This window comes from Lichenostomus cassidix, chromosome 2 (assembly GCF_008360975.1).
Source record: "Lichenostomus cassidix isolate B80296 chromosome 2, HeHo_3.0, whole genome shotgun sequence".
NCBI classification, from domain to species: domain Eukaryota; kingdom Metazoa; phylum Chordata; class Aves; order Passeriformes; family Meliphagidae; genus Lichenostomus; species Lichenostomus cassidix.
In genome coordinates, this window is record NC_139482.1 from 73,136,688 (window position 1) to 73,163,423 (window position 26,736).

General features: G+C 35.5%; 1 protein-coding gene across 1 annotated transcript in view; it reads left to right on the top strand.

Moving 5' to 3' along the window:
- Positions 1 to 695: 695 nt before the first annotated feature.
- Positions 696 to 26,736, top strand: part of CDH9 (cadherin 9) — a 99,115-nt gene continuing 73,074 nt past the window's right edge. Inside the window, exon 1 of the mRNA XM_085052101.1 lies at positions 696 to 1,019. The gene's annotated coding sequence lies outside the window, so the exon portion shown is untranslated. The remainder of the gene's footprint in view (positions 1,020 to 26,736) is intronic.

The following is a 26,736-nucleotide window of genomic DNA, read 5'->3' on the forward strand; positions in this document are numbered from 1 at the left end:
AAATGCACAAATGGCAAACCCCAGAACTTACGATGCCCTGGTTCTCTCATTTTAGTAAACGACATATAATGTTTCCATTGAAAATGCTAGGTCAAGCAAACCACAATATTCTGTAATACTGAACATTTGGGGTCACAGTAGTGAGCAGTGATTACTTGTACCAAAACAGGCTGCACTAGAAACCAGGAAATTCATTATTGTTGCTGGCAAAACTGTTTATTTCTGTGAATGACTTGAACATTATTAGACACAATTCCCAAAACATCCCTTGCAACTTTGTATTATGTTCACTTTCAGGTACAGTGACAAGCCCATCGCTATCAATAGCTTTAAGTGACACTAGAGCTATAAACCTATTGAGCACATGGGGAAATCTCACACACCTCGCTTTCTTTCACCTTAAAATCATTTGTCACCGTAGTAGCATTAGAGGATAATTTTGCATTCTCCAATGTGTATTGCACACAAATGGCACTGTGCTGCCAGTACAGATAGTTAGAATAAATTTTTCTCCACATAAATCACAGGTTATGGGTATGCCTTTACCCCTGTTAAAACAGACCAAACTGAGCTGGTAGCATGAGCCTCTGTATTTAAGCCTCAGTTAATAAGAGGGTCCTTAACAAAGCCCTCCTCTCTGAACCCTCCCCCTGCATTCAGTTGCAAATCACTGTTTGGCTGGCAAAGCCGTCGCACTGTTCCCCCCCCAGCCCCAAACCTTCTCACGCTGAGCACTGCGGCTCTATCAGCAGCGACATCTCTGCGAGGGGCAGCGACACCTCTCCTTGCGAGGGACGATTTTTATTAACCAGGGGCACCGAATGGAAACCAATCAGACAGAGAGTCCCTTTGGCTTCTGCTCGCCGCCTGCCTGACTTAAAAGTGATGCCGGGAGAGAGGGAGCCCTAGTGAGAGGCGAGTGCATTCCGCGCTGGAGAGACGGGAACATGCAGAAGGGAGGAAGCAGGTAGAGAAGCAGCACAGAGCGGACAGAGCTGGGCTCGCACAGACAGCCTGGGGTGAGTAGATCAACTTTCCGTAGCGTGAGAACTGCTGACAGCAAAAGAGCAGGGGCTTTCTTTAGGAGTGTCTAAAATGTTAAAGATGTCTTGGAGATACTTTTTAGGGAAGGGGGAGTGGAGGGGCAGTGTCAGCAGAGCACTTTGGGGATATTTCTCTTACAGAGTTCAGAACCTCCCCTGCCACTAAATTGCTGAAATCTAAACTTCTGATACTGTATATATGCCAGCTACTTGTGCATGTTAAAAATACAGCAATGCATATGCTATTTGGCAATACTGTCAGACATTATTCAGTTTTTATTGACATATAGCCTAATATAGCCTAACTTTTGTGCAGGATGCTTTTTCACCTGTCCAGATAGAAGCTATGCCCCATTTCTCTCTTTTTCACATATATGTTTGTTGATACATCTAATGGAAACAAACCCAGTTAAGAAGGATGAAAAAACAGGAGCTCTTTACTACTACTAAGAATAAAGTATTTATGTTTTTTTTTCTTTTTTTCCTTTGGTGGGAGTAGCAAAATTACAGGGGTTTTATACATGTTACAGGGGGAAGTACAGCTCAGGATTAAGAAAATTTGACAGCTGAGGGATATGTCCCTTTGGATATCCATAGCAGTAAGTCAAAGTCAACAGGCTTAAAGTGTAAGGATGCTTTCCAGAAGTGCTTCCAAACTACCTTGTCAGCCTAATATATATTATCAGAGAGTCCCACAGAAAGCAAAGCAGAAGGCGTAAAAGGTCAAACTGACCACTTGATTCTGAAGAAACCAGCAAAAAACAATTGAATGGCATTTTGCCTTTTCACATGCAAGAAACACTGTCACATCTGTTCAATTTCACTGTATGAGCTTCAAAGAAAAATGATGTATATGAACTAAAAGGAAATTGATATCCCTTGCTGATGTGAGGCAATGTGCATACAGTAGCCACTCACCTTGTCACAGATTTAAGTCACAGGTCAGAAAATAGAATGGTATTTTCTTAAGATACTTTCCATTTTCAGTAGACAAATTTACAACCAATGGATCAGTCTTGCCCTGATTAAAGTGATAAAAGCAATAAAAGTCATATTTTACTGAAATTACAGCAGGATTATACTTCATTGCTGAATACTACACTAGCTATTCATGGTAAGGATAAATATGGATAAAAAGGCAAGTGTAAGACTACTAATAGTTTTGGTGATGCAATCAAAAGGTTTGTTTAATAAATGATATCTGTTGTAGTGATAGGAATTGCTAATGACAGATCTTTAAAAATCATTGTTTCCAATGATTTTTTCCATATTTGAAATGCAATTTCTATACCAAAAATTGAGTGAAGTAATTAAATATTTAGAAGGTTTGTGTTGTAATTTGTCTATGATTATTTAGAAATGTATGAATAGAACTATGTTTGTGTTACAAAAGGCGTATTGCTATCTATATGTCAATCTGACAGATAAAATATATTGTCCTGTCATAATGTAAGTTCAAGAGAGAATTAAATATGTTTAAAGCTAATGTGATTTTCTATTAACAAAAATATAAAATATTATAGAGTCAAATGTCTATGAAATAAAAAATTCTTGGTTTGGGTTTTTTTTAAGTTAGGTAAACAAGATTAATTTTAAATGGAGAAATGCAGCTGTCTCAGTACTATTTCTACTTGTACATAAAACAGTTGCCAAGTCTTCTTAAACTTGATGGAGTGAATTCAGCAAAGTTTTCATATGTTTATGTGTGAACGAAGTAGAATATTTAATTTCAGAGATTGTCTCATAGCCATTATTGTAGAATATTATGCTTTGTGTAACCAGTACATCTCACCAAAACACAAAAAGAAGTTTGGTGATGCAGTTAGTAGAGAAAATGTGGGGAGAAACATCTCTGCTTCGTACAGCTCCATGGTAAAACTGCTTCAAGCTTTCAGCATTTTCAATCTTGTGTGCAGAAATGACCATTCTGAAAAGGCTGTCCTTCCCTCCAGACAGCAGCCCATGTGCAGGGATCTGTGCTCTCCTCTCACCCGGCTGTTGCTCCACAAGGATGCTGATCTCATCAGCAGTTGCATGGTGCTGGCAGAGACGCCCTCTCATCATGGGATCCGCCAATAAGGATCATTTCATTCCCTGACCTATCCACCAAACAAAATGCAATATCTGAAATCCACTAGTTTAAATGTCATCACCCATAATGCTGCTGAAAGAACTGGACAACTTAATTCTGACATTCGCTTATCTCTATCATCAGTACATGGTTTCTGAATCTGCCCAACGCGGGTTGCAGGGAATCTGCTGGCAGAAGCATTTGAGAAGTAGAGCCAGAGAGTAACAGGACTGACAACTTCCTCTGGTGATGAGTTTTTTTGGGACATATCATCTTACAAATATAAGAAAACTGGAGTACATAGGCTAGGATATAAGACAATATAGATATATAAGTGTATGTGTTTCTTCCCTGCAGTCTGAGCTATTTAACTGCAGAAGGTAACTGGAGCAAAAACCTGGAGAAAAATGCATCTCCCACTCATATCAGAATGCTGTCTGAATTTCTAAGGCTTGCAGCAGGTGTTACATGCAAATGTTATCTGCAGAAGCACTAATATTTGAACATGAATAGGGATGCCTGAGTAAAAGCTAACTGTATTCTGTATGTGAGGCAGTTTATTAAAATAATTTATAGGAATAAATCCAAAATTTTGCTAAAAGTGGTAGGAGAAGAAGGAAAATAAAACAAAGGGAAATGAACAAAAAGAATTTTTGCAAAAGCAGTCAGAGTAATTTCTCCTCTTGCCTTTTAAACGCATAGAAAATTGTTGAATGTTAAAAGAGAAGTAATTTTCCTGACATTCAGTGACTGATCATGATAAAAAATACTCCAGTGGCATCGAGGACTACTTGCCGAGCATGACTGAACAGGAGTGGAGTATCTTGATCAAATCACACTATATTTCTGCAGTGCAAAATCCTCAGGAAACTGAGACTTGGTTACTTCTGGGAAAACGTTACTCACTTCAGGAAAAAGGAAAAATACTGGATGTGCACTGCAGCTCACAAAAAGGGTCTAAATGTTTTAGAAATAAATAATATTTTAATATATAATATGTAATTTTATTATAGAAAACTCAGGAAGTGAAGTATGCTATTTATAATCTCTGTTCTGCAATCTTGGGAAGATTATAGAAGGACACGGGTGGCATTTTTATCATCCCATACACAGACAGTATCACACAGAGACTTCACTTGGTCTCAGTTACAGAGTAGCTCTGTGTCAGAGCCAGGGATAAAATGAGGCTTCCCCCTTCCTAGTCCTCCAGTTTCTTTGTATGGTTACATCAATTTTCATAAAAATATATTTGTCTTGACTACTTCAATAACACCATCAATAACAACAAAAGTTTCTTTTCTGCAACTACAGAATGGAGTGCTTCAAGAGATGGCCAGTGTATTCCTTTTCTAGTAAAATTCAAACTTCTATAATTCAATTTCACAATTTTTTAGTAGTAAGATAATAGCAACATCAAGACAGCATCACTTTGGATTCTGCTTCCTTGTCTCAAACAAACATAGTTTTCATATTAATTAACTCCTGATATGCAGCTTTCAAGGAGGTTTAGGTAAGTATAAATTTTCTAGATGTTTGATGGTGTTCAGGTTGCTTTGTCCTCAGAGGCTGCATTTGAGAGAAAGAACTACCACCTTCATGGAAATTCTGCTTGTAATGATATTACAGTTTTGGGCCATGCATGTTGGTACTTCAGGATTCCACTTCCTAAAAATACTGTCAACATTTTGCCACTGTACATAAGTATGTTGAGAAAGAGCTCCTAAAGCACTTGTCCAGACTCAAAACATTATCTTTGTAAATTACACCCAAGGAAGGATTCTGTGAAACAGAGAAAACTGTGGATAATGCGTTCATATTTGGGGATGGAAACAGTAGGCCTTTAAATAATTTTAAACAAATTGCACAACAGCCCTCAGAAGGAGATTATCTGAATTTACATATTTTTAATAGTTCAGTTGAAGTCAATTAATAATGTATACAAGCCTTTTAGCAATATATACAGGCATAATTAGATTTAGCCATTACTTTCAAAAAATACCTATTGTATTGTTACTCAGTGGTGCAAAATATGACATTTAAACTTTGACAACTCTTAGAAAAGAATTCAATAAAATATCAAGTTGTATAAAAGTGTTCAATAAAGGAAATAAAAAAATAAAAAGATCTAACAAGCTCAGCTCAAGATCTTACTAAAGTAATGGTTATTTCCTCTGTACTCCATCATTCAATATTTGCTCCTAAGGAGATGAAGAGGCAAAGTAACAAAGGTGTTAGTTGGGCATAAGGGTGAAGTCAATGCCATTGCTTCTGTTTTGAAAGAAAAAATAGGCAGAGTACAAATGAAAATTAGCATTTTAAAATCCAGCAGTTATAAGTTCTGTATGATTTGAAGGGATCAGAAAACTACTCATATCAGATTGTAACAAATAAAAATAGTCCCAGTTTACAAACAGAGCTATTTTTTATATATATATATATCTCATGTATACCTTCAGGCAAACATCTAGACACATAAACCCAAGCATAACACAAGCAAATACTAGAAAAAATAATAAAATAGTTTTTAAAAGCAATATATTACAATAGGTTTGCTTAAGTTTCCAGTGCTGCATTCTGGCTGAATTTGTCTACTTACTTTGTTGTTTATTACAATACTTTTACAGGGTTTGCATTATTCTTTGTCATTATTTTCTATACTAGTGGATTTGAATATCAAGCTTTTTAGTGGGAAGCTATTTTAAAAATGTTTTTTCTTCTTATTTTTAAGGCATAGATGCTGGTTGTGGGTAATCTCATGGAAATAATTTTGCCTGTGTAGTAAAAAGAAAAAAAAAATCAGAAAAACATACTTATTTCAAAAGGAAATTCTTGTAGTTGTTTAAGCTATTTGTCAGGAGAGCTCTTTGTACTTGTGCCACATTCCAGAACCTGTATTCTGAACGAGTAACATTTTGCAATAAGACTGGCCCACTGAAGCCAGTGAAATTACTTTTGTGCGTTTCCCTTACCGAGAGTAAAAATGAGTGCTGAATCTGTGTTCTTATAATGATGCTATCTGATAAAAATTTCTATTTTCCTCAGAGTAAATATAAAAGTATTAAGTTACAGAAAATATTTTCCCATTTCCTGGAAGATTTGCAGTAATCCTTACATTTGCTTTCCAAATGCAAAAGGTAATTTCATTACTAATGAGAATTCAGACTTGTAGAAAAATAGATTTCTATCTAAAAAATAATGTATTTTTTCATTGCTTTGTTATCTGCATCCCATGGATTACCAGCAACTGAGCCAGATCTTGCTCTTAATGGTTTTAAATTTGTGTTATATATGACTTCTTTCCTAGTCAAGACAGCTTTCTGGTTGAAATTACATCTTTTCTTGAGTAAGATAGTAAGCAAAATCCCTTGTGTTCTAAATAAAATTAATTAATCTCATCAATTTCCTTAATGGAGATAGAACTACTTTTTCTACAATATGGAAACTAATTGTTCTTTGCTTAGTAGTAGTAGTAGTAGTAGTAGCATCAAGGCTGAAAACTCACATATTACTTGATGTACTGATTTTGTGATATTTTAATTACATTTGTCACATTTTGATGAATCCAAGTTTCTGGTGTTGCCTGCTCTTCCAGCTATTGTCTTATTGAAAAATCTACTTCTGCTACCAAACCATCCCTTCACTAAGCAATAGGACTTTCAAATCAGAAAAGTATGTTTTGTTTAATGTATTGTAATCACTTTTTAAGGCAATTAAAGAGAATAAAGTCTCAAACAAGTTGGTACAGCCGCTCTCAGCTACCATTGGCCGAAAAAATCTATTGGTTGAGACCCCTTTCCCTCAAGCTTTCATTCAAGAAAGGGGAAAAAAGCACAATTTAGCTCAAAAGGGGGAGTGAATTAGGAAGTGGCTGACTGCGCCACAGACTGAAGTTTTTTAAAAAAAAAAGTAAAATAAAAGATGTTCATCCATACTGAAAGGTTGAATCTAATAGGTAATGATTTAGGAACATGCCTAGTGTTGCACATTCAGAAACATAACTGAACACTGCTAGAATGAAAGATTTAGCACTTCTGACAATGGTACTCACTCTAATAATTTATTTGACATTTGAATTCATGCTCATGCAAGTCACATTTACATTTCAGAGCAAATTTTCCTAACAGGCTCCTACAATATAGATACAAAGAATAAAAAAAATATAAGATATAGAAAAAATATAGATACAAAGAATAAACTTCTCAAATACACTAAGACCCTCTATGTTTTTTTTCTGTCTCCAGTATGTTGAGACTCTAGTTCATAACACTCCCCAAACCAAAAGCCTACAGGCTGAATAGATTTTTAACTGCTATATGTTTGCAAAGCAGTTATTTGATTAGAGAACTGCACTGTTATCCAAAGACACAGGACCATAGTTCCCTTGATTACTCAAGAGATATACCATATAATGCCTAGTAATATATAAATGCTGAGTTCCAAGAAATATACAACTGAAGATTTGCTAACATTTGCTTATGACAACAAATGGTTCCTGTATGCTTTGTGTACACATTTGTGTGGGTAACTCACTAGGAGTAGAACATATTCATAGATAGAGAGTTGATTAGAACTAAAATGAGTCTTAAGGACTAACCAGTATCGGATTCAAGTTCCTGGTCTCATGACATAAAATGAATCTCAACTTGTATTTAGAAAGTATTTCACTACTTTTTAACTGGCAGGTAAATTACATAAACTCAGCATAAAGTGATGTTTTTCTGCACGTGTGGGTAGTTTGAAACAGTAGCTATCTGTAATGCATCTGACTGAGAACTTTCCTAAGACGTACATGTGGAGGTCCCAAACAATAAAAAAACAGGGCAGAAACATGCATTGAGCAACCCAGGGTAATTGTTAAAGCACAGGTCTAGACCTACTGGAAGAAACCTTGCCAACCTGGTTGAAAGCATGTCTAGTTCTCTGAAGGAAGGAAGGAAGGAAGGAAGGAAGGAAGGAAGGAAGGAAGGAAGGCTTCCTCTCCATGAATGGTGGATTCACAAATCTGAAGCAGCATAAAAATTGCTGTAAACAAAGATAAGATTCTGGATTACTTATTTTGAAATAATTTAAAATGCAATACTGTGGGTAGCTACAACAAAAACAGGACCAAAATGAATGTTGTCGTTTATGTCCTTTCTTTGCAAATAGAATCAGAATCTATAATTTTCACAGACTGAAAGCTGAAACCTGAAAAAAACCCCAGAATTTTAGAGAAATATAAAAGAGGGGAAATTGTGGTAGAATGGAAAATAAATGAGTCCCATTAATTTTCTGCTTCTATCACCTCTAGTTAATTACCACTAATTAAAGTTTGTGCTAGTCAGTCTGTGAGTTTAGTAGAAAATTTAAAAAATCCTGAAACTACATTTCTTGTGGTGTAAACATACATGTATTTGTGTATATATGTATCTATGTCTGTATCTGTGTCAATAAAATTTTATCATTATTTTGATATAATTTTAGAGACAGAGGTGAGATTCAAAGATCTAGGGATCTAAGAATACTTATATATCTCTCTATATCTCTATGTATACCTACATATATTGGTGTAAATATAGCTCTACCTTTAAATGTGTAATGATTGAGATTTTTTTTCTTTTTTATGTGTACAACATCTGTGTAATGAAAGTCATGCATATACTTACATTGTAAGGTCTCCAGAGCTATGTGTTCTCGTTAGCTTCATCTAAGGCAATATGCTTATGTGCTCCAAGTTGAGGAGGCCTTTTCAGGTAATTTCCAGTTTTTATTCTATAACATCAGGCCCAGAGTGGTAAATATCAGAGGAAAACACAGAAAAGCATCTGCTCTGTCTATTTACTGTTATTCCAGGATCACAGAATGGTCTGGATCTGAAAGGAACATCAAATTCCCATGGGTATTTTCCATGGGTGGGGATACCTTCCTCTAGATCAGGTTGCTCAAAGCCCCATCCAAGCTGGCCTTGAACTTTTCCAATGATGGAACATCCACAAATTCTCTGGGCAACCTGTTCAAGTGTCTCAAAACCTTTGCTGTAAAATATTTCTTCCTTACGTCCAATCTAAACTTTTTTCCCTTTCAGTTAAAAGTCAATAGCTCATACTGAGTTTTTCATCTCCCAGTACCCTCAAGACCTTCTCAGCAGAGCTGTTCTCAATCTCTTCATCCCACAGTCTGTAGAGATGCCAGGGATTGCCCCAGCCCAGGTGCAGCACTTTGGACTTGGCCTTGTTGAATTCCATAAGATTTGCACAGGCACACTCCTTAAGGCTGTCAAGGCTCCTCCGGATGGTGTTGCTTTACCCAGGTGTATCAACTGCACCACACAGCTTGGTGTAATAGGCAAACTTGCTGAGGGTGCACTCTATCTCACTGTCTTTGTAGTTAAAAAAGGTATTAAATGGTATTGGTCCCAGTAGAGACCCTTGAGGGATACCACTCAACTACCGGTTTCCACTAGGACATGGAGCCATTGACTGTAAATCTTTGAATGAGGCCATCCAGACAATTCCTTACCCATGGAACAGTTTAACCATCAAACCTGTATGGCTCCAATTTAGCAGCAGGACTATTGTGGGGGATCACAGCAAAGGCCTTACAGAAGTCCAGGTATATGATACCTGTACAGGTACCTTGTCCATGGATGCAGTCAGTCCATCACTGAAGGCCATGAGATCAGTCAAGTAGGATTCACCCTTGGTAAAGCTATATTTGCTGTCCCTAATCACCTCCTTGAATTCCATATGCTTTAATATATCTTCCAGGATGATGTGTTTCATAATCATACCAGGCACAAAGAAGCTGACTGGCTGGTGGTTCCCAGAGTCCTCTGGCAAATCAGCCCCATTTTATTTCAAGATTTCTAGAAAATCACTTCATTCAACAAATTTGTTTTGAGGCAAAAATTCCGTGAAAGAGGAACTTTTGACTAAATCACATTAATAAAATTACATAGCATGACTAATTGGTAACTTTCAGTGAAGCACTTTAATACCTACACACTTTGTACCTCATTACAAGTATTGACAAAATTTTCACCTTCAGAATATTTAAGCAATTATTTCAACATGGGGTTTTTAGTTTCTCTTTCTGTTTCTCGCCACAAGGAGCAAAGGTTCAGGAAACCTGAAATCTTTTTGCTACAATGGAGTTTTTGGAATTCTTCATCCTTACTGCATGGTCATCTAAATGATCAGACCCAAGGTAGGCAATACCTCTGGTAACTAATTTAAATGCCCCTTTAAAATGCAAATAAAAGTTGACTTCTTATTCCTACTTCACTTAATTGGTCCTGAAGTTTAGCTTTCTCCTGGTAATTAAAAGGTCAAATGATGTGAGCATGCTCCTCTAAAACAGACATTTCCATCCCAGTGACCATTATCAACTAGCTGAAGAACAGGAAGAACAAGAAAGAAAGACATAGACATGTCTTTTTGTTTGTTTGTTTTGTTTTGTTTTGTTGGTTTTTTAAATTTTTTGAGGTTTTTTTTTGTTTGGTTGGTTGCTTGGGGTTTTTTTCTCTTTTTTTTGTTTGTTTGGGTTTTTTTTTTTTTGTTTTTTGTTTTTGTTTTTTTTTCAGGTAGTCTCTAGTGGTTAATTCAAAGGCACATTGAATGAAGAATGAGGTTTTCAGCATTGCCACAGAGTATCCAAGAGTTCTTATCCTATTTATAAAAACGACAACGGAAGATTTGAATATAAGCTACTTATAGGACAAAGTCACCACCTTCATATACAAGCACTTGTTTTCCCAGGTGTAGTTGACAAACAGCAGCACCAATCCCATTCAGAAACAAAGAAAAACTGTTATTTGCCCTGAAATACCATGGTGTTCATCTTTGAAGGCAGCATGTTTTTGTAACTTTTTTCCTCAAGAAAAGGAATGTTGCCATGTGATATCTTAAACAGTTGAGACTGGAAATTGATTTATCTTAATACGTCACCAACTGTACTCTTTAATGATAGGAATGGATGTTAAAACTTGTAGGTTATCTCACTGAGAACTTAATAAGTATTTGTCAATATTCATTTGTTTTACTATCTACAGTCTTATGAAATTACATGTGAAAGAAATTTCAGTAAAATAAGTGTAAAAACCCTCAGTATTTAAATGCAGAGATATAGACGTTTTATGTAGATTATATATATATATGTATATATGTATATATGTATTTATGATTATAAATAAGTGTAATTAAAAAGTTGAAGTTGAAGCTCTTACTTGAGTCATGTACATTGTGATTTTATTGAGTGCATCTGGTAGTGAGCAGGAATAACACAAGATCCCGAAAGAAACTTAATATACATGGAGCCAGTTACAAAAATTATGATCTGCCAGAATGACAGCAGTATCACAACGTTTCCAACATTTATCTCTTTTCATACTGTGTGACACCCCCTAGGGTGTAGCTTTACTGCCTTCCGGAGCAACTGGCCTCGCTGTGTTTCTGCTGTGGTTTGACTTGGGAGATTATTGCAGTTAGTGGGGTCAGAGAGACTTGCTGACTTGAGGGGAGGACAGTAAGAGGTTCAGAGTATCTGAGTGATCCTCAACCTGATGGAAGCGAGGAAAAAGAGAGTGGGAGCCTACACCCCAGGGTGCCAGCAAAAAACTCCTTTTCCCGTGTTCTGGTGACAAAACTGGTTTAGCAAGTACAAGAAAAGATCCTTCCCCCCCACTCCAAGTCTCACTGATCCCTTGTCCAAAAGAATTAATGTCACCATTATGTTTGTATTAACACTTTATTGATATTAAAACAGTGAAAGATTGAGATGCTTAAGACTAAGAATTACTGATGTCTGTACTCCATCATTAGGACAACTCCAGAAAGGGATGAAGAGTGGGATAGAGCATAGAATCCCATCTGGCCTAAGTACAGCCACCCTTATCACTGGACATCCATAGCTTACCATGCTATTAGGGTAGTCATTAATAAGGCCACTGGTGAGTTATATACTTTTCAATCATATTTATGCCCACTGATAGTGATTGCCTGCCAAAAATTATTACTAATAGCTACTAGAAATATTGCTAATATTTCTCCATTCCCCCAACATGGAAAATATTGCATATTACTTAGGTGAAAGTCAACTTATAATTTGTATATTAAAGACACTGAACCCAGCCCTAATAGAATAACATAGCAGGAGCTAGATGTCTAGGGATACACTGGTTTAAGGGAGTGGTTCTTACCCTGAGAGTCTGCAAACTTCTAAGGAGACTGTTTCTAGGAGAACTACACAAAAATGCATAGGCCGATTAAAAACAGCATGAAATTTGTCATACAGAATCACACTTCCTTAATGGAAAATATTTATAGTGTCTGTAATCTGTAGTAATCAAAAAGGAACAATTTAGAACCATATGTGTCTACTGCATTTTCAACAGATTAGACGTTTATAAAAAAAGATACGTGGCCTAAGTAACTTTTTTTGTGTTAGACCATAGACTTCAAAGAAAGGGAGAGATCGTGAAAGAATTGGGAGTGGAGAATTTTTTATTCATACTCTGTTGGGATTTTGATATCACTAAGAAATCTGAAGGACAATAGGATAATCAGGAAGGCACAGAAAGTGCAGCTTGAAAACCAAGAAATTTTAACCATTCTACTTTTAATATGAAGCTATTAACACATTCAGAAAATTGCATAGATATAAGCCTGCATTAAGTTCAAGTTTTGCCTTTGACTCCATCTTCGATAAGAATAACCAAATAATTTTACTTCTGAACTTGAAGTCCTGTTAATTTACTGCTACAATGGGAGAGTGTAAACACTTATAGCTTATTGTTCAGAAAAAAAATACACACTAGGTTGAATAACACTTTTTTATTGAACTCAGAATAAAATACTGAATTCAAATCTTGAAGCAAGGAATACTAGAATAAGAAAAAAAATACAAATAATATTAGCACATCACATGCAATGTCTTTGTAACAATATGGTTCCATCTCATGGACCTGAAAGAAGATCATTGTTTTATTAGAGACCAAACAAATTAGTATTCCTGTGTTGCCCCTCAGAAATTGCCAATTACCAGTCAGTAATTACAACAAAGTATTTCAAAGTGTTCTATTACAGCAATCAAGTCTAAGCTTCAGGTAAACAATAGAAGTGCACATAGTTCTAATGGAAAGCTCACCATTGTCTAGCTGAATATTCCCATGGACATCCATAACATTTAGATCCCATCTTTATAAAAGGAGGAAATATTGTCACAGTCATTAAGAGGCCAAGCAGAAGACTTGAGAGCTGCAAAGGGCCAGAAAGGGCAGAATGCACTACACAGATGAGCACCAGCTTGTTCAGAATGCCTGAAGTACCTGACCCTCACCAGGCTCCACGAGCTAGGCAGTAGTAATAGGGTGGAAATGGTCAACTGTTGTGTAATCAGGACTAATGTTAAACTATTAGAAGTTATTCTTTCCAGCCTCTTCACAACCCCCTGCACGGGGATTGGTATGTGCACAGAATCCACATTATTTGTATAATGTGCATGTGTATAAAATGTGAGTAGATAGATAACATTAAATGACAAAGCTAATTAGAATATATTATGTGAACAAAATTATTTGAAGTTTTTTTTTTTTTTAATATATTCTCTTCTGCTCAGAAGTCATCAGTATTCAAGTAAACAAGTGGAATAAAATCCATGTTGCTTTCAAGGTAAATGTCAGAGGAAACAGTATTGCAAAATGCCAACAGATAGTGATTTCTGATACAGCAGAGAATAAAGTTTGATGAAAATACAGATAATATAAAGAGGCTTCTTTGTGCATACTCTGGGAGAGAAAGGGAAACTATATCTTGTTCAGCTACCAAAATGAGATTGAAATATAATTTCAGTATAATTTAAAATGAGATAAATATAATATTGTGAACAGAATGCTTATAAGAGTAATACATTTTATTGAAATTTTATTGAAATAAAATAATAGATAAAATAAATTTCTCTACATGAGTACTGCAAAACAAGAACACTAGACACACAAATTATACACAGGGCTAAAAATATTTGGTTTAAAAATTCAAAATTGAATGTATTAATTAGTTATGTGTTGAAGAAGCCATGCATTTAGAAGGCATTAGAACGTATATATTACTGAAGAAAATTTCACTAAAAGGCAGAGATAGAGGCAAAGTGGAAAAACCATAGGAATGCAACAGAAACCTAACTGCAAGCCTCTGTAGTTAGCAGAATATTTTTTTTGACTTAGACAATTTGGAAGAAAGTTCTAAAATGTCCTGCAAATACTAAGAGAGAGAAAAATATGAACAATATTATGCACACCTGGACAGAGAAAATGCAGTATATGTAGGTAAGAGAAAAAAACCAATTCATCCCTACAAAGATTAAATGGTTATTGAAATAATGTCCTGTGTAAGTGATGAAGCAAAAAAGAATGGAAATAAAGAGTGCCTTATCACACTTAAGCTTTAAATGCACTCCAAAATAGATACATACTGAAATAAATGTGTTAGAAAAATGCAGAATACATTGACTTCCAGAAAGAAAATGTAAAATTATAATTTTATGTATCATAGAGAAATCACTAGAAACTGGGAATTCCAACTATGAAGTCACTACCTAAATTCTTATTTAAGGCCACTTTTAGTGTAGGTGTAGATACAACCTGCATTAGAAACAGACAATAATTAAGTAATCTTAGTTCACTGTGTGACAGAGTACTTATATGATTAAAATAAGACAAGAAATTGAAAATATGAATGTTATTGACTTGGTTATGGAGTATTCAAAATAAATCTGATGATACATAAAAGAACTTCGTTGAACATAATTGGAGTAAACATGAACATATTTTCAAATGCCAACAGGAAAAACAAAAAGTGAAAATATGGACTAGAGTAAGCACTTTTATTTTTAATTACATTTGCAATGATCACATCCAAATGAGGAAAGTTTTACACATAATATATTTTTCAATGTATTTTCTTTTATAATTTCAACACTTGCAAGCTGTGTTAGCAAAAGTATTTTCTTATGTATTCACAAAGACAAAAAGGGAAGGTTAAAGACAAGAAATATGTTTAACCTCAAGCTCATAATTTCTTTTGTGATGACTTAATGGCAGCTAATAATGTATTTTTTTATGGTATAAAATTAACTGCTCTGTAAGATTACTCACTTTCATTATGACACAAGTGGGAGGGGGGTCCAATATGGAAATTGAGATAAAGTATTTAATTTTATATTAGATACAATGTATTCAATAACTAAAGTGATTTTATTATTTCATATGAATTACTAAAACATTTCATGTCACAACAGAAATGATGAAGTGGAAAACTGTTTCCATATTGTGAGGCAATATAATAAAAACTCATAAAATATCAATAGTAAAACTGAAAAGAACAAATTTTAAAACACACCAACTAAAGAATTTTCCCTTCATGCAAAATTTGAAAGAAATACTGGTAATGAGAGTAAATTATGGTGAACAATTGTTAACAAAACTTCTCATTTTTGTAAGTTTTGAGTTCAAATATATTGCAGAAGCAAATTACCTGGAGGTCAAGACACAGGCTGTTACAACAAGGTGCATCATAGCCTGGATTGACTCTATGTCATAAAGAGATATGAGATAAGCAAAAACTATCTAACGAATTTCAGAGTGGAGAAGAAACTGCCTATGTGCTTTCTTCAGCTAAACTATTTTAAGGTGGAATGTTTATTCCATCACGCTGGAAAAGCAGTTATTTGCTTTTCTCGAGAAAAACTGCAGTCCTACTTTGCTTTGCAGTAGAGTCACTCTCAAATTTTATCATAACCTCAATAAAACCAAAGTTTCCCTAAAACTCATCTATATTTTATATTGCAGTAGAAACTGTTAGATGACATCAGACACCACTGTAGTAAATACCAATTTGTGTGAATGATGCTTATTCCCAGACAAATGTTATCTTTAAAGTTTCACAAAAAGTAGCAGAGGCTCTTAAAATGCATGGAGAAAGTACTGCTCTTACAAATATTTCCAGTAAGAAAAACCTCAAAATAAATGAAACAATTGATCCAGTGTAACACAAACTGTTTTCAGAATTGCTGAGCATCTATAAAACTAGCCTAATTTGTGGACTCTGAAAAAGTCAGATCCACGTTTCTTGAGGTGGGTAAGTGGAAAGAGTGTTTCTAAGGGACAGGCATAACTCATCTAACGAACAGATGCCGTGAATGGAACGTTCACATGTTACTCCAGACACTTTTCTGAAGAACACTTATTCTCCTTTCCGGCTCCTTTGTTGTTCTCAAGTGTTTGTATCCTCTCCCTTCTTCTTTTTCCTCATCTTCTTGGTGCTTTCCTCATCTTCTCACTTGCTTGGATTTCCTTTCCCTATACTTGCCTTCCTCCTTTCTTATTTACTCAGAATTCATGTCACCAAGGACTAAAAGCAAACAAACAAACAAGAAACTACAAGACATAGTGGTTTTGATTACATAACATACTATTCTATGAAATTTTATTTTACCTAGGAACAAGAGGAAAAATACTAGAAGAAATCACATTCCGTACCAGGGCTAACAGATTTTTGCATGTATGCTTTCAACCACATAATTTGTATTTGTACTTGCATGTCTGGAATTTTAACTTGGCCTGTCTTTTCTCATTGACCAAACAGGTCTGTAAAATCAGCATTTACATTACTTTCTGCCAATTTCATAGCTACAAAATAATGCGATATAGTCACAGACAAACCATGAGAAAAGCTTCCTATCTGCAAATCAATAGAAAAATCAAATTTATAATTTAGTTTAAAAATACTAGAAGGGGGATAAACAGTTATCAATATTCCTCTCGTGTTGAGAATACCAAAAGTCCTTCCTCACTAAGGGTTACAAGGCTGTGCTGGAATCCCAATGTGGCACATGGAGCTCTCAGGAAAAGAGAATGCTGTAAAGAAATTGTGACAGTAAAGCACATGGTATTGACCACTCTGTGCTTTTCCATTCTACTCTTTCAGAAACATTCTTGTCCACTGACCTTTCGGATATGAAGGCAGTCTAATTCATGTTTTCCAAAATACAGGCAATGTCTTTATAAGTACTGTGTTCCTCTAAACAAATGTTGAATAACTGGAAGTCTCATCAGTTATTACAGCGGTATTTTATGTCAATCTCACTTTTTACAGAGACGTGAAATCAAAGTATGTTTAGAAAATAACTTAGGCACTTTTATTTGATAGTAGTGTATATATATATATATGTATATATATTCCGTTTCAAAAGGCACTACGTTATTTTCTTAAAATTGGTAAAAGTTCATGTGGTGAAATCAAGAGCAAGAGGAATTATTCAAAATATATTTTTTTTCATTATAGGATGTTTGTGAAAGCAAATTTGTCTTTAGTGTAACCACTTCGTTCAGCTCCAATCAGATTATAAACACATATTTTCTAGTTCTGGGTTATTCTTACTAATATAAAACAAACAAACAAAAAAACACCTCAGAACAAGCATCATGTTTAAGAAAAAGGAATAAAATAATTTATACAGCTTCACTGTCTCAAAAATCACACAGATATAGCATAATGTTATGGCTCCCTCTTTTGGATAGCAGATATCTAGTATTCAGTAATAAGGGAACATATCATGTCCTTAACACTAAAAAATCCCCCAGAAAGCTCTCTAGTTTTCCCCTAGATCTTGCTTAACAATGATTAATGCAGTACTAAAAACAAGCTTTTTATAAGTTTCTTGCAAAATGTCATCATATTCTAGGTCTCCATTATATAAAACAGATATGCATTTCCAAGATAGCACTGTGGTTAGAATATTTTTGAAATATGTTCAACATTAGTCTATCAAGTACCTATAAAAACTGGAACATGAAACTGATGGATTGCTCCTTATTTTAGCAGTGTGGTTAATACAAAATAGAGAACAATAAAGAGATGATTGATGAAAGCATTTAATCTAACTTACCCTCTTGAACAAGCGACCAGAAAGGAACAAATTTTATCCCTACACTATTTTTACTTCATTTATAACTGTGAGTGAAAAATAAAATGAATGGTCACTTGGGTTCCTCTTTTAGAGTCTCCAGCATAAATGCAACCTAGTTGAAAATCCACAGATTCATATGCACTGGTTTCGGGAAACTTTTGAACATACCATTGAAAGATTTGAAAAAAAAGCAACATTTTTGGAATTAAAAAAAAAACCCTCTGTAAAATAAAATGTGCTTTATTTTGTGATAAAGGTGAGGAAAAAGTAAAACTGTTAAAATTTATCAACACAAAATAGTAACTCCGGATGGCGATTAAACTTCTATGGTTTAAGATTTTTTCCTAACGCAAGATTTGTAATCATTGTTGGCTTTATATATATTGTTGTATTTAATTCTGAATTTGGATTTTGCTTTCCCAAGTATTGGAAGGTTACCACCATTTTTCTACATTAATATCTAGTCATAATTCCATATTCCATAACAGGTTCCATTTTCTTCATGTATCCATGTATGCTGCTGCGAGACAACTAGAAATAAATTTTTTGCAAAAAATGCCCATGAAAAATTCAGTAGCACTATTCAGTGACTTCAGCTGTGTCAGCTAGAAGGCAGTTTATTTCATTCAAAACCCCTTCCTATTGCTTTCTTATTACCTTTATATAAAATATTGATGTTAGCCAGGCACATATAAATGAACGGATTGACAGTTTTTGTTTAGCACTTTCTATTACTAAAAATAGCCACTCCTAAACATTCATTAAGATGTTGAGCTATACAATTATAAAATTAACTGGATTTATATCAACTAACTTAAAATTGTTATGTGATGATTCTCATTTTTATTGCACCATGCCAGCAGGTTTTCTCTCCTCAGCACCAAGAGCTGCAATAGGACAATTGCATTTGACTCTGCTAGGTCATTATTTATCATTCTATTTATTAGTAACAGTTACTATAAAATGTTTATTTTATAATCAACACTGCAGTAATGAGATTTAGATGAAGGTACATCTTTCCCATGAAGAACTGCCTGTGGATAGTGCATTTAATGACAGTGTTTCAGAGTTAGGCAAAACAAGGTAATTTAGCAAGCCTTATTGAAAATAGAAATTAGGCTGTTTCCTTAACTGATGCTGTGTACTCCCAGCCATACTACTAAAAGATGACGGCAAAATATGGCTGTAATAAAGATTGCAGAATGACAAAGATAAAAAGAGGGAAGAAATTAATTTGTACAAGGTATAAGTTTGTTTCACATGAAATATCTATTCCTGTTTAAACCAAGAAACGATTAAAAAACAGAGCCTGAAATACACACCCATACATATAGATTAACTGTGCACCTTTTTTCCTGTTACATGCTTAAGTGAATTTGTTTTCTATGAAATAACATATTTATCATTTGTCTTAGCTGTATGAAGCCCAAACAAAGATATTTCTCCTCATATATCCTTTTCCCTCATTTTTTTAGGAATGCAAGAAGGAAGGGAGAGAGTCACTGGCATTTGAATTTATTCAATAAAGTTTTAAAGCCAGACTATGCCAGTACAGGCAAAGCTAGACCAAGAGTACTAGACCAGAAACCATAAATCAAATGCTTTGCTATATAAACTTTTTTCAATCATATTTCTACTCTTTTTTCACTCTGAAACTGAAACCATATACATGGTTTCATACAGTTATAATTTTGCTTCTTACTGACTTTTAACAAAAAGAGCAAGGAAAAAACAGGAGGTAATTCTGAAATGCTGTCTGAAAAGTACTCTATGTGTTTTGAATTAATCCAAATAAATCTCATGAAAATCTGAGTGTTCTGGGAATTCATGCTGAGAGATAGATTATTAAACTCTCCAATCAGGTTCAGGTATTACTAAAGGAAACCTGTCACATGCCATTTTAAAGCTGACTTGTATTTTAAGAGAAACAAACTAGTTATTTCCTTCTCCGGTAGCTAGAACCAAAGGAACAAAGTAGCAAAACAGTTGCTATCAGCAATAGCAACTACATTGTCACCAGAGCACAATTAAATTATTAAAGACATATGCAGATGACATTTCTCTACCTTTGTATGCAGTTCCAGGTGAGTCTGAAGTCTTCTGAAATTTTGTGCCATGGGACCAACAATAAACCACATTTAAAGTCCTCACTAATTGTACTAATTTGAGGAGAGCAATTCAGGAAATACTACAAGACATCTCAAAACCTCACCAGGGGAAAAATATAATCAAATTTTCAATATGAAATGAAACATTAAAGTCAGACTCTGAGCTACTGATCAGAGTTCTTGGGCTTCTCTGCAGGACTTTAAAACAGTAGAGGGCCACATCTAAGCTGTTAACTCTTGGGAGAGAGTATAAGCCCCTAAGAAACAAATAGCAGAACAAGGCTCCTCTAAAAAAGCATACACACCCAATGTCCAGAGATATGTATCAGTGTGCTACCCTTTCTGTCATTTCATCAGAGGATGGGAAAACATTTTAACAAACTGCTATGATTAAAAACTTCTTTGGGAAGTTCCATGAAAAGCTTTATCATAGGCGCTGTTCTTGTGGCTACCCAGTGTTCTATGTTTCATTTGTTACAGTTTTCAGGAAAACAGAGAAGGAGTTATAAACCCTTAAGGAATAAATGTCACATCAGTTTGTTTATTTGTTTATGTGTTTGTTTGACCAGGGATTCAGCAGAAGATTTCATTTCACAACAGTGGGATTTCAAGTTGTAGTAAATGCCAGTGACTTCACACAGGCTATCATGAATCCTAAAAATCTCAGTGTCGAAATTGCTGAAATATTCATTACTTTCTCTAACCTTTCACTTGAATTTCCTGGTTACTTCACGTTTTCAAGGTATTGAAAGCAATACTAAGTTTTAGAAAACTGTTCCTGTAACTTGTTCCTGGTAGAACTGAAACAAAGCCCGAGGCTCAAATGAGCGAAACTGTTCACAACACTTATAAAGAACAAAATAGATGATAGGCACATGCTGTAATGGGGGAAAGTCAGTGTAGCTTTTCAACAGGAAAATCCCGCCTCACAGACCTATTCAAATTCTCTGAGGAGTCATTAAGCATATGGGTAGCTTTGGTCTCTTTGATATGATCTAGCTGTGCTTCTAAAAGGTTTTGACAAGGGTGACTCACCAAAAGGTCTTAAACACCCATGAGCTAGAAGTGAGAGTCCCTGTATATGTCAGCAATAGATTAAATAACAATAATTTTAATAAAGTTATTTTAATGTAATAAATAAATATTAAATAATAAATCAAATTAATTGATTAAATGACAGAAATCAGCAGGGAGGAGTAAATAATGAGTTTTGACATTGAAGTGTCTGTTTCAGAGTTCCACAGGGATCTGTATTACAGCCAGTACTGCACATACTCATAAATAAACTGAAAACAGGTTTGAATATCAAGGTGAAAAACTTTGCAAGTGACATTCAGCATGTGCTGGGATAAAGTTAATTTTCTTCCTTGTGGCTCGTATGGGGCTGTGTTTTGGATTTGTGGTGGAAACGACATTGATAATGCAGAAATGTTTTCATTGCTGCTGAGCAGGGCTTTCACAGAGTCAAAACCTTTCCTGCACCTCACAGCACTCCACCAGTGAGCAGGCTGGAGGTGCACAAGGAGATGGGAGGTGTCAGAGCTGGAGCAGCTGACCTCAACTGACCTAAGGGATATTCTGGACCATATGGCATCATGCTGTGGATATAAATCTGGGCAGAGGAAAAGGAAAAGAGGGACGTTCAGCATAAAGTTGTTTGTCTTCCCAAATAACCATTAAATGTGATGATTTGGCCCTGCTTTCCTGGAGATGACTGAACACCTCTCTGGCCATGGGAAGCAGTTGAATTAATTCCTTGTTTCACTTTGCTTGTGCGTGTAGCTTTTGTTTTACTTATTAAACTGTTTTTATCTCAACCCATGAGTTTTCTCACTTTTCTGATTCTCTCCCCTGTTCTACCATATAATGAGTGAGTGGCTGTGTGAGGCTTAGTTGACACCTGGGGATAAACCACCACAAAACAGCTTAATAAAGCCAAGGGGGTGTGCAAAGGAATCTTATGACTATGGATGGTTACACTAATATACTTCAACTGGAAAAGAGACTTTGTGATGTACTTGTCTATAAGTTTTCAACATTATTACAGTCCCTAACATCACTTTCACTTGTACCAACTCTCACTCTCCCAGAAAATTCCCATGGTGATATTTCATAGATGGTATGGACATGGTAGACCTGCTTTGGAATGAGTCAGGGAAAGAAGAAGAAAGTTTAGCTCTAGGGATTTGAGCCTTGCCATGCCAACTGATGTCTACCTTTCAATGGTCTAATAGCTATAGGAGTTTGCCATACTTACTTTCAAAAACTATGAAATACAGTGAGTGGACACCTAAGTGATACATGATGAAATTGTTATGAAATTATGTGAAGCCACATACATGGTAAAACTCAGACTATACATTTAAAATAATAAAGTGTTACTACTGCCACTGGGGAATAACACCATAATGTAACAAGAGATCATACAGGCTAACCTTAGCCCAGGGCTGTGTGGTCAATAAAAAAGCAAACTATGCCATATATCATGATGAAATTAAGTAGAGAAAGTGATTAAGCTGCTGTTTATATATGCATGAAGCAACAAATTATGATTGCCAATCTCAAGAGATATACCAAAAAAAATAGAAGAGATTCAGAGGAGGGCTACAGGTGCAATCAAAATTCTGGCACAGCTTCCATACAAGAAATGATTAAGCAGGCAGTCCCAGAGCTTTCCATCTTGGAAAAAAGACAGCTGAAGGAGAAATTGATTTAAGTCCATACATTCATCAGTGGCAAAGAGAGTGGAGAGGGAATAACTATTTACCGTGGCTTCCAATGGCTGTACTCGTTGTCTAATGAAGATGTCACTTACAATGTTCAAAAACAAACAAAAAGGGTTTGTTCTTTTCACAAGACTGTTAAAATATGAGTCTCCTTGCAGAATATTGTATCTCTGAGACACTTACATGCTTTCAAAGAAAACTTTGATGAGGTCATGGCAAAGAAAATCTATGGAGGACTAATACCTAATATTTGGAGACTGAGAAAACATACAGAAGAAAAACTACTATATGCTTCTCCACACTTAGGGATTATTATGAGTGTCTGCTTGTTGAGGACATCCTTATTTTGTACTATCAAAATTGTTAGTAACAGAATAAGCACTCCTTTGTTATACTTATTTTGAATTTACTCATGTTTCATGTTTGTCTGTCATTAAAATGACATGTGAGTGAAAGATTTTTTGGTTCTTTGTTGGGGTAATTTTCATTTTTAAAAAGAGATTCAGACCTAGAAACAAGAAAAAGGAAAGCTATCATAATTTATGTTTCTGAGTTCTATTTTATTCTTGCAAGTGAGAGAATTACCATTTGTAGGTATTTTAAAGTGTTTATTATGGAAATATAGGATGAAACGTCAGCTGCATCTGACTCCTTTCAGACTACCTGAGATAAATTAATTGCAAAAAAAAAATATTTTAAGGTTATGCATTATTTCTGTGCACAAATTCCTATGCTTGCAAGAGTCCTGCTCAGCTCTGAGAATAAGACTTTTCTGGATTGTGTGATTGCATTGGAGACAGCAGAAGGACATAAAGGAGGTTGAGCTCTAATAAATGACTGCATTCAGCAGCTGCTCAATTCCCTGAGGAAGGAAGCAGCAACAATGGGCTACAATTACATTCTGAATTTGCTAACCACCTTTAATTGGTCAGCAACTCAGTTTTTCCAGTCCAGAGAAGTGAATGTATAATCCCTTGCAGGCAGTAATTAAGTCCTTCTATATAGGAACAAGATTTCTTATGACTCAGATGTACACAAGCAAAAAAAAAAAAGATGGTAGAGATTAAAGTTTTAAAAAGACTTTGAGATACTAGCTTGAAGATGTCTTTATTTTGAGAAGTTCTGGCTTTGTTCTTGGCCATTATACAAGCTGTAGATTCAGGAAGTTTAGCAAGCTCTCACTGTGGTACATGCCATGCTCAGGAGATCTGCAGAGATAGGAGGCACCAGATGTGGAATCTCAGAATGCTTCATTAGGAGCTGGCTGTGTAACCAGAGTAGAATGATGCATAATGAAGCAGCAAGAAACAGATATTTAGTGCAAGTGTGTAGTCCCAGTTATCAAGAGAACCGGTAAGTCCTGTCATTAACAGTGCTGCCATAGGTGAATCTAATCTGCTTCATGCAGAGAGACAAATGAGAATCAATATGTCTGGAAAATAGGAGCCTACGCCTCTAGATATGGTTTGGGCTTGTCTCTGGCAGATAGAAACTTATGCTGCTTATGGAAAAAAACCCAAAAAACCCCAAAGAGACAAACAAACAAGAAAACCCCAACCCCCCCCCCAAAACTCAACAAAAATAAATGCCTTAATTTTGATACTGGCAGGGTATCAATGTCAAAGTGCAGACAATCAGTTTATGAGTGACAAAACGTGAAACAACCTTAAAGGGGAGAAAAAGGGAAGAATTTTGCTTTGATGATAGCACTTATTTTTCCTCATGTTTCTAAAGGCTATTCTTTAAAACCATTCATGTGATGAATGTGTTGCATTTGTAAATAAGGTGTGGCATAAAAACTTATGATGCAGCTTCATTATATGATAAGAGTGAAATGTGTTCCCTGTGGAGAAAGATCAATACTAAAGATCAAAGGAATATCTTCAAAAGTCCTTGCTTTAAGGGTTTACAAGTGCTATATTTCCTTGTTCCCCTCATGTTGATGAAAAGGAGATCCTGTAAAAGTGTTCATTATTGGAGAAATGTCTTCTTTTTTTTTCAATGAGAAAATGTACATTTCACATTTGTAATCCAGTGATCTGCTGCCTCAGAAGCAGGTATTTTAAAAGTCTCTTTTTAGCTTCATTTAATACCATTGCTAAGAATTGAGATACCCTTTTACATGGTGGGTTGATTCTGCAGGCTTCATTTACTATCTTATGGAAGGATGGCTGGCGGACAAGTAGCCCAGAAAGAGTTTCATCTGATCCTCAGAAGACACTTGCTCCAGAGAAGGGCAGGTGGTATTTTCACTGCCCAGGGACAGTTGCTTTAAACCACAGCTGTGTCTCTACCCAATTCTGCCAGTGGGGGTTGTCCAAATATGGATCAACACATTCTCTTGCCAGATCCACCCACCCAGGGGACTGGAGTTGCTCACTGTGAGTCCTATAGAGAGGGTGACTGGGGCTATGATGTGGTGAATTTGGACCTGTATCTCCAATGTAGATACCCAAGAGTCTGGAAAAAACTCTAAAATAAATGCTATCTCTCTCTTGTCACAGAAAGAGAAATGTTTCTCCTAATGCACCTAGAAACCAGAGATTCATTTGCCTAAAGACATTAACTCAACAGACATTCTGATACAAACTGCTATTAGTTCAAATTCCCTAAAAATTTATTTTTATTAGTATGACTCCTGGAGTCATGTAGCTATGGGAACCTGCACTGGTGTCCCAGAAATAAAGAATTGCCTTCAGCAATTTCCTGGCAAAATTTTCAGATGAGCTTATCTTCACTGTATGTAATGCTGAATAGATCAGCAACCCAATAGCCAAAAAGCAATACTGAAAACCTATTCTGAAAGGTTTGCAGTGGGAGCTGCTGAGTGGGAAAGTTTTTCTTTGCTAGTGTGGCCCATGTTTCTATGCTTGACGTGGATCTGAGTACTTGTGTTCAAAGAATGGGTGTTCATCAGTCAAAAAACCTGTCCTTTAAGTTTTGGGGATCTCTCAAAAACTACTTCAGTTCTCCTAGAAATAAATGAAAACACCCTTCTTGATCACCTCAAGTTTAGTCTATATGCACATTGGTTGTTTTCTTTTAATCTTTTCATCCTTAGCCTCAGCCCCATCTTTATTCATAAATAGGAGAGAGGGAAGAAAAAAAAGAAAACAAAACTTTTTGGGCAGAAGAATGCTAAAAAAGAATGCTGTTTTTAGAAAGTCATATACCCAGAGTCTATATTCATGTCTGCAGTATGACTGCACTCAGAGAATATTTGAGTGCTGCAGCCAGAGGGAAGCATGTGTATGCATACCTGGGATGTCTTTAATTAGTTTGGGAAGTGATAAAAGTAAACCTAGAGTGGCACAGATCCAGCCTCTTCCTAAATCTTGGTATTATCGGTGGCAGTGTGCTGTTTATAGCACAGCCTTTTGTTGCTGCAGATTCACCATCCTTAGTGCTCAGTCTAGGTAGATAAAAGCTGCATTCAGATTTTTTGTTTTTTAAAAAAGGCTGGCAAAGACAATGAGACTGCTTCCATGCATGCAGGCTACACAAGATTCATATTGCTATATACTGTTAAAATACACACTTAATTTTACAGATTGCTTGGATCATCCTGAACATTAGTTACATCTTTCTTATTTAGAGATTGGAGTGCAATCTGAAGCACTGCTGCTGCAGTTAACGCTGCTATTTTTAGCTATACATAAGCACCACATCTTTTTCTTTTAGAGCACAAATTTTGCTTCACTGTTAACAAATGAAACAAACTAATGTAGGATACATTATCAAGTTGCCGAAGGTTAGCTTTTCTTCATGTCATGCTTATGAGTGACTGTGCTGCACTAATTAAAAACATTGCCATGGCAATTGCTATAGAAACATTTAAATTGGCATCA